This window comes from Vigna unguiculata, chromosome 1 (genome assembly GCF_037176805.1).
Source record: "Vigna unguiculata cultivar grain cowpea cultivar isolate G323 ecotype 2 chromosome 1, ASM3717680v1, whole genome shotgun sequence".
NCBI classification, from domain to species: domain Eukaryota; kingdom Viridiplantae; phylum Streptophyta; class Magnoliopsida; order Fabales; family Fabaceae; genus Vigna; species Vigna unguiculata.
The window spans coordinates 47,399,888-47,408,513 of NC_140792.1; the positions used below are offsets into that span (position 1 = coordinate 47,399,888).

An 8,626-nucleotide genomic window follows, 5' to 3' on the forward strand; every position below is an offset into this window, starting at 1 on the left:
GATATACTCAGAGCACGAACATGCGCACTGGGATGAGAAAGGCATCTGATTGTAGCTGAGATGAAGACTATGTTTGGTGTTTTTTTTTGGAAACGGATTGTGTAATCCGTTTCCTTTTTTTTTTTAAAACGGATTGTGAAATCCGTTTGGTTTTTTTTTTTTTGGAAACGGATTGTGTAATCCGTTTCCTATTTTTTTTTATTTTTTTTTTTAGAAACGGATTCTGAAATCCATGGTCATTTGCAAATTTTTTTATGAAACGGATTCTGTAATCCGTTTCATAAAAAAATTTGCACATTTTTTTATGAAACGGATTACAGAATCCGTTTCATACACTGTGAAACGGATTCTGTAATCCGTTTCCTAAAAAAATTTACAAACTTTTATGAATGGACCATAGAATGAATGAAGGACAGAAAGGGACCAGGGAGAAGAGAACGAGAGCAATTGGAATGAAGAACGACGAAACGCGAGAAGAGAAAAATACTAAGAGAGTCAAGTTTTGGGGGTGCATGAGGTTGGTGACGCAGTAAATGAGATTTACTGCGTCCCAACGAATTTCACCCACTCTTATAAATGAGGGTATAACGGTCTTTTTTGGGGGTACAGAAGAAGTCTTAGAGATGCAGGGAGAAGGCGCCTGAAGAAAATGTGTGTTGAAACTTGAGCCCATTTCAGCATCCACTTAGAGCCCAAGCCCAGTTCACGAGACAATGTGTGGATGACACATTCGGGCTTTATTCTTGAACATTCGTGAAGTTGAGAAGTCATGGAACTTCCCACATTAATCCAGGTATTCAGAATTATGTTTTTTTACTTGTCGCCTTTTATTATTATAGAGAAATGATAGGTTGACACTCACATTTGACCACTTTTTTTACCACCTTAAAATTAATTTGTAACCCAAGATAAATTAACTTGTAACTTATGAAGGTGGTAAAAAAAGTGGTCAAATGTGGGTGTGAACTTATCATTTCTCATTTTTATATCCAATTTCTCTAAAAATGAGTTTTCGCAACTACTCAGTTCATTTCAGTGAAACTTGTCTTTCTTATTTGGTTTCAGTGTGTGTTTCATTTTTTTTAAACAAGCACTAAAAAACAACTTACGGTAAAAAAAACTCATTCAGAGTGCTTTTGAGCAAAAACCGATTTTTTATTATTGGTTTTGATTGGATAGGAAAAAAAAAGTTACCAATTTAAATTGAAGTGAAAGGAAAATTCGGGGTTTTGTTTTTAGAAGTTTTTTTTTTTTTTTTTCATTTTGCTAGTTCATTAATTATTTAGAAATTTATTAAGTTTTTAAAACCACCTCAAATTGTTATATTTTGACATTACCAGAGCTTTATAAATTAATTTTAGAGATTAAGGATTAACTTTTACAGGTTCAATTGTTCAAAGTATATTTTTAATATAAAAACTTACTTAAAAATGTAATTAATTGTGTATAAATTTTAGTTTAGGAAGCCACATTAAAATTTTCTTAACAATTCATAAGCATTAATACGACGTAAACTTGTAATAGCTTCTATTCATTAATACGACGTAAACCTGTAATAGCTTCTATTCATTAGATAGTAAATATTGGTCTGTTATTATCGTTTTTCTGGTGTGGGATCATTAAGTACATTTAACGAAAACCACAAAATATTGGATAATTGATGTAACATGTCATTTTGAGGGATGAAAGAGAATATGAATCCTTGCAATATCAGAATAGATATATGTAGGATCCACTTTTAGATGTGCTATTGGGAATGATAGATATAAATTGTAATGGAAAATCTAGTCTTGAGTGAAATTGATATTTAATGTTATGATAAGGACATTTTTGCAGCACAATATAAGGAGAATGATTATATTGCTGTTTTTTTTTTTCTTGTATATATTACTTGGTTATTGGTGGGAAAAAATTCACAAGCCTACCCATTAATTAATTATTTAATTCATTATATTTTTTTTTCTTTCATCTATTGCAAACGTGCTATTAGCATATTCGATTCAGCTCATTTTTGCTAGCTTTATAAGTTGGTTTTTGCAAAATCAGCGATTGTTTCTAAAAACAACCAATTTTCACCAAACATCGTATAATCCAAACATGTTTTTTATGTTGAGAGGCTGAAACATGGTGCATTTAAATGTGGAAACGTTATGGTGGTGACCTTTGGAATGGCACTGTATAACATAGTATTTACTGTGCAATGTCTTGTCAGCACTATTTTTTACTACAGACCCATGTACAATATAACGGCGCAGTACATTAGATGTGTTTTTTGCTGAGCAAGCCAGTATATAATGGTGGTATCCACGATATCAGGGTTCTGCATGATCTTCTGCCTTTATTCTTTTTCTTTTTGGGATTTGGTCTCCTTCGTTTCAAGGAAAAATCACTGTTTCCCAGTTTTCATCTTTTTCATTCAAACTTCCCTTTTATCAATTTTTTTTTTTACTGTGTTCCCCACTTTGGACTGCACCTTATTATCATATATTATGTCGTATCAGACCTCACCTTAATCATTCATCACATTGCCATTCACTTCTGTACCTTGTCCTTCAGCATTTATAATCATGTACGAACAAACTGTTATATATGGCAAGCTTTTAGTTCAACCACCAGTTCATATAGATATATATATGTATATATATTCTAGATCATGATTGAAATGTAAAATTAATTCACTATTCAATTTGTTTTGTTTCTCATAGATTTGTGCTTTGCTTTTGTTGAAACAGGGTAAAAGGCATAATCTGAGACCTGATGGATGAACTACTGTATGTAGCGGTGACAGAATGACGATGTGGGTTTTGATCATTGATAGATTTGTTTGAAATTCGTTGATTTTGAAACCATTGTGGGTGTGGAATATATCCATATGCATAAACGTTAAACGTTTTATGATTGGGTGAATTTGATGTGATGTCATGTGAGAGTGAGACCCACTAAATAGAGCGTTAAACCTACTAGATGAATTGCCGTTCACATCATGGGTGGCTGTTACACGAAACAAGTTTTTGAGAATTCACATGAAAAGCAACAAGGGCACATGTTATGGTCTTTGTAAGTGAGAAGAGGTGAGATTAGTAGAGCATGATGTGTGTTGGTGTGTTCGAGAATGATGGTGTATTTATGTGGAAATTGTTAAGCAAAGATGAGATGCATTGGGCGTGAATGATGTGATTTGAATTAATGAGGCGAGTTGAAAGTTGGTTTGCGGTGCGTTTGGAAGTATGTGGCGCAAGTGATTGGGTGTAATAGATAATTGATGTAGTTTGAATGGTAGGCATTTTCTTGAGTCATATCCTGTTACTATCAGAAATGTACATCGCTCAAAGAAACTCAAAACTTTCGGTCTTGGAGTTACTCTTTGGATTCCCATTATGATAAACTGGAGGGCCACCTGTGGGGTTCGTGACCTTGGGGAAAATCATAATGGGAGCTCCATGCTGCATTTAAACAGTACAATTGGACCCACTGTATTGGGCACCAAGTGTTCGAAGATAAGCAAGAATCAATTGCTAGTGTTGCTTTCTTTCTGCTGAATGGTGTGTCTCGTTACTGTAGGTAATGCCAATCAATGCTCTGGCTGCTCTGGTCTCTATCACCATTTCATCCAGACTAGAAGGTGGTGATCTGAGTTCACACTTTCAAGAAACTTTTTTTTTTCTTTCTAATTTATTTTATTTCTGTGCCTCTCAACTCAAAGCCTGGAAAATCGTGTCTTACTATAACCAAACCAAACAAAAGTTGTCTGAAATAATCGGAATTGGTAGAAAATAGATAGATGAGAACAGGAATTTATGGTGAGTTTGCAAAGTTGGAAAGCAGGAACAAGGAAAATCCTATTACTGATATGCTGTTACAAAAGTGAACCAAAAAAGGCCAAGATACCCATCATTTTCCAGCAGTTGCTAGCTGCCATAGCAGCGTAGAAACCGTGAAATTCAGCAAAATCAACAACACAAAGCAATAATACATTTTGGTTGAGAGTTTTCAATTCAGCCCTATTCATTCTCCTGGAGTTCTTATTCATTAGCACATACAACAGATCTCGTAGCTGCTCATGATTGATTGGAAAGACTGATAACAACAATTACATGGAAAAGGGGACCATAACATGCATACATAACATTAAAATATATATGGGATTTGATTGAAATCATCCACCGTTTCATGGCGGCTCAATAATTGAGATGACGAACTGTGGCAGAAGATATCATTGAAATCATTGGAGGAAGTGCAAAAGTCAGGGAATGGAGGGAGGCTAACATGGGCATGCAAGATATCAGGAGAAGGGAGAACAGTAGCAGCAGCGTGACATCGTGCAAGACGATCCTTAGCAATGGCGAGATCATGCTGAAGCTCCACCATCTTCCTCTGCAACAGAGCTATGGCACCAATGCATCCATAAACGGGGTCTCTCAGCCTTGCCTCCGCCTCATATGCCAGAGAATTCACCGTGTCCTCTCTCTGCTCTTCCGACACTTCGATCAAGATCTTGCTCACATTGCTGGCTCCGAATACCTTGTGAACCTTGGCAAACTTCTTGCACTCATCAGACCTAAAGTAAGGTGCAAAAATACAATTGGGTACGCATCTTCTCTTCAATAACTTGCAAGCTGCACATGAAGAGCTTGAACGGGGCTCATAACCCTTCATGCCTCTCACTTTCTTCCTGTGTTACTCTACACTCTATCCTCTATCCCCTATCCTTTGCTCTCTCATAAATATGTGGTCCTTTGTGTGCCTATTTTGGAATTTTTATATTTTAAATTAACATAATCATAATTCTATTTACAAAAAAAAGCGTTATTTTGTTTAAAAATTTGTATATATACAGCATTAATATCTCTTTCCCAATGGTCTATTTTGAGAGAAATTACGTGTCATCGCCTATTAGCTCAGCTGGATTGATCACCGTGCCAGTAACAAGAAGGTAGTAGCAGGTTTGGGACCTGCATGGGCCATCACTGTCTTCTCATTTCATTTTCCATTTGCTTTTTTACAAAAGAAAATTCATTTGCCATTTTGGTTTTTCTAGGCAGTATTCATATTCAATTTCTCATTTATACCATTCATTCAAACTGGGAGTGCAAAAGTAGGTCCAAATAATTGATTCATTCAGACAATGGGTGCGATGTGTTGGTAGTTTTCAAGTCAGACATGATAGTTCATGAATAAAGATGGAATATTTTGATTGATTGGAGCAAGGAAATAATCTATTCCATAAATTTTTTAAAATCATGCTTTTGCAGAGAGAGGTAAACCAAAGAGGTATGGTATGGTCACAAGAACCAAATTGATGGGATCAAAATGAGTACTTTGAAATGAAGTAGTTTGGCTGTATAGCATGAGTGCAGCCAAAAACCATTAAATCAAGTAGTTTTGTGTATTGTTTTGTGCCCTCTATCATAACATGTTTAGTTTTTTCAGTTGTGCTTTCTTTTCCATTTCCTACTTCACTTCCAACACATGAACTCAGAATTTAAGGTCAAGCACATGGAAACAAAATCACTGCTTGCCAAATTTAACCACATGAAAACATCTACGAGCCAGGTAAAAGCACCTCACCCTTTTTCATTTATCTGTTCCCTGATGTTGATTATTTTTGTTTCCTTAACTCTGTTGAACTTCTTTTTTCTTTTTTAAGTGTCAATTCAACTCATTACCCGGGAGTACTTTGGTTTCGTTAAACCTTTTTTTCTTCTTTCTATTTTTGCTGTTAAAGATAAACGTTTCAAATCCATTTCTGTTCCCTGAAAAATGAAAAAGTTGTTTAGGTTGTCTTATTCAATAATAATAATAATAATAATCAATTATTTATGCTATAAAAGGTACTTGCATAAGCTTTTCAAGCATACACAAACGAAGTGGGATAACCTTATCCCCCTCCAGAAAAAAAAAAGTGAGGGAAAAGAATGGTGAGAATTTAGTTTACATGAAATGTGAGTAGAAAGTGATGTTTCCAATATTAAGTATCAATAAACTTGGATCACGAGCATTAAATATAGAAAGATTCATCTTTAAGACTTTCCATATATCTATCATTGTAGGCTTTGGAGAAACTATGTTTAGCATGATTGATAAGTGCAGACAATTTCCATTTTCTGCAAACCAGACTTTAGAACAAGATTAAATATTTATAGACTCAAAGGTTTATGCTGAAAAGGGAAAATTAAAATATTCTTTTATATATGGAAAACAATGATGATGCACCAAAAATTGACATTTTATCTTTTGTCGGTAACCTTTCACCAAAATATTTGCTTGAAATGTAAAGAATGGAAAAGATTAATGAGTAAAGTATTGAGCACTAGGTGAAGAGGACCTGATGCTTTTTTAAGAATAATAAACATAAAATGACCCTCTATCTTTAGCATAATGCAAACCACCGTTGGTTGGAAATGTCGACACGTGTGATTCAAGAATTATATGAATAATATGCAAAAATGACAGTACAACATTTTCAAACTATAGCTATTTTTACTCATATTCTGGGTTGAAACTGAAAGGGTAAAAAACCCCTGGATTTTTAATTTTACCAGACACACGCAATGTAACCCGTTGTTGGATGCAGAACAAAAGAAAATTTTGTAATTTTTTTCCCATTTGATCTGTAATTAAACAGAATTAGATGATTTTTTTGTGTTTTTTTTTGTTGTTTCTATGGGACCGTGTGAGAAAAGAAGAGAATGAAACCGACTTTGAAAATTGATTTGGATGGAGAATAGTGATTATAAAAGGGGGAACAAATGAGTAAATGTCACTTCAAAGAGATGGTGGAAGATGGAAGATTGAAAAGGGTGTGGAAGAAGATAATTCAGCATCCATCTCCACAGTGAAAATAGACCCATTTCTTTAATTCTTTCGATTCTTTCTTTTTATTTTATTTTTCCCACTGAACCAAACTGTTGGGGAAATGCCGAAAGCAAGGGAGGAATAGTGATGAGGACACCCAACCCTTATACTTTTTTCGGTTCACCCAATAAGAGAAGAAATTCAAATTAAGATAATAATACATAAAAACTGTAAAATCTTCAACTTTAATTAATGATGGATAGGTTTAAATTTTATTATATAAATACTCATAATTTGTAATACATGCATCTGCATAAAAAAATACTCAACTAACAAACCAGCCAAGGTAACAAAGTATTTGTCACCAAGATTTAAAAAAGAAAGAAAGTATCTTTTATTTTAATTTGGATCCACTGAAGGCAATAAATTTTATTGGTGAATATTCTGTGACGTAATTAAAATCCACCTGATGCAGTTTTCGAAAATAGAATTAAAACATCTAGATTTCATCGGAAAATTCGTACTATTAAACATAATCAACTGAAATTAATTAATTTATCATTTTTTAATCTGAATGTTAATCATAAACCTTTATCACTTAATTGTTAGAAATTTAAATGTTAACACAACATTTATATTTAAAAAAATAAAAAAATAAACAATATATTTTAAATTGAAAGTCACGTTACTTATTTAGTAAATCCTCTCCAAAAAAAAAACTCTATAAGAAATATCTAAAAGTTTTTTTTAAGAACGACCGAAACTAGTTGTATAAAAAAAGATATTCAAAGATCCATCAGTTTACTTTTTATCTATAATTCTATATTATTATTATATAAAGAGATTTTTTTAGTGTTATATTTTGTTTTCAATTTTATCCTTTAAATATTTTTTAAATCAAAATAATTATTCTACCAATTTTATCTTTTAAGTGTTTTTTTTCTTTTTAAATTTAACCGTTTTTTTCCTAAAATTTAAATATTCTTTTAAATTAAAAAACTATTTATAATTAATACAAAATTATCTAACAAAACAAAAAATCATCTAAAATAAAATTATTTAAAATTACTTTTATAATTATAATAGTAGTAATTTATTAATTTTTGTTATTATAAAAAAAAAAAAAAAAAACACCACATGTGTATAGAAAGCTTGAAATTTTGGGATTGGGAGAGACGAGAATATGAAGGTGATAAAGATTCTTTCGAAATTAAACGCTTTAATAAAAGTTTTGGGCCTGGATGAGCCACATGGGCTCTTAAGACACCGATCCAAAAATGTCATGATAGTTCATACAACTCATTTGAATTAGGCAATTCCGTTGAGTACTCACATGTTTTCTTTGTGCACACTCTTAAGCATAAAAAAGAAAAGGTGCAAATTGTCCATAGGTAAAAAAATATTTTGAATGACATAACGTAAAAAAAAAATTAATTTAAAAAAATTATTCATAATTTACTTTTACATTGCATAATTTAAAAATGGATATTAAACTTCACAACTAGAAATCCGTTTATAAATTACATAATCTGTTCTAAAATATAGAATTTGTGAAGTATAGTGTTTTCTGATCATACAATTTGACAACACACTATAGATTATATGATTTGAAAATATAGAATATTTTTCTTAATTTAAAATTACATTTTGAATTGTGTAGTCTCAAAATAATATAAAATATTGAAATTTTAAAATACATTATCAAATTACATAATGTAGAATATAGTTTCAGATTAAAAATATATTTTAAATTATATAATTAATAAAATGCTTTCAAATTCTATAATCCAGAAATCTAAACTATTAAAATTTAAACTTTTCTAACATTTCC

At 32.0% G+C, this 8,626-nt stretch overlaps 1 pseudogene across 1 annotated transcript; it reads right to left on the reverse strand.

Moving 5' to 3' along the window:
• Nucleotides 1-3,814: 3,814 nt before the first annotated feature.
• Nucleotides 3,815-4,726, reverse strand: LOC114175144 (LOB domain-containing protein 21 pseudogene; annotated as a pseudogene). The gene has a single exon (XR_014996433.1). The product of XR_014996433.1 is annotated as an LOB domain-containing protein 21 pseudogene (transcript).
• Nucleotides 4,727-8,626: the final 3,900 nt, after the last annotated feature.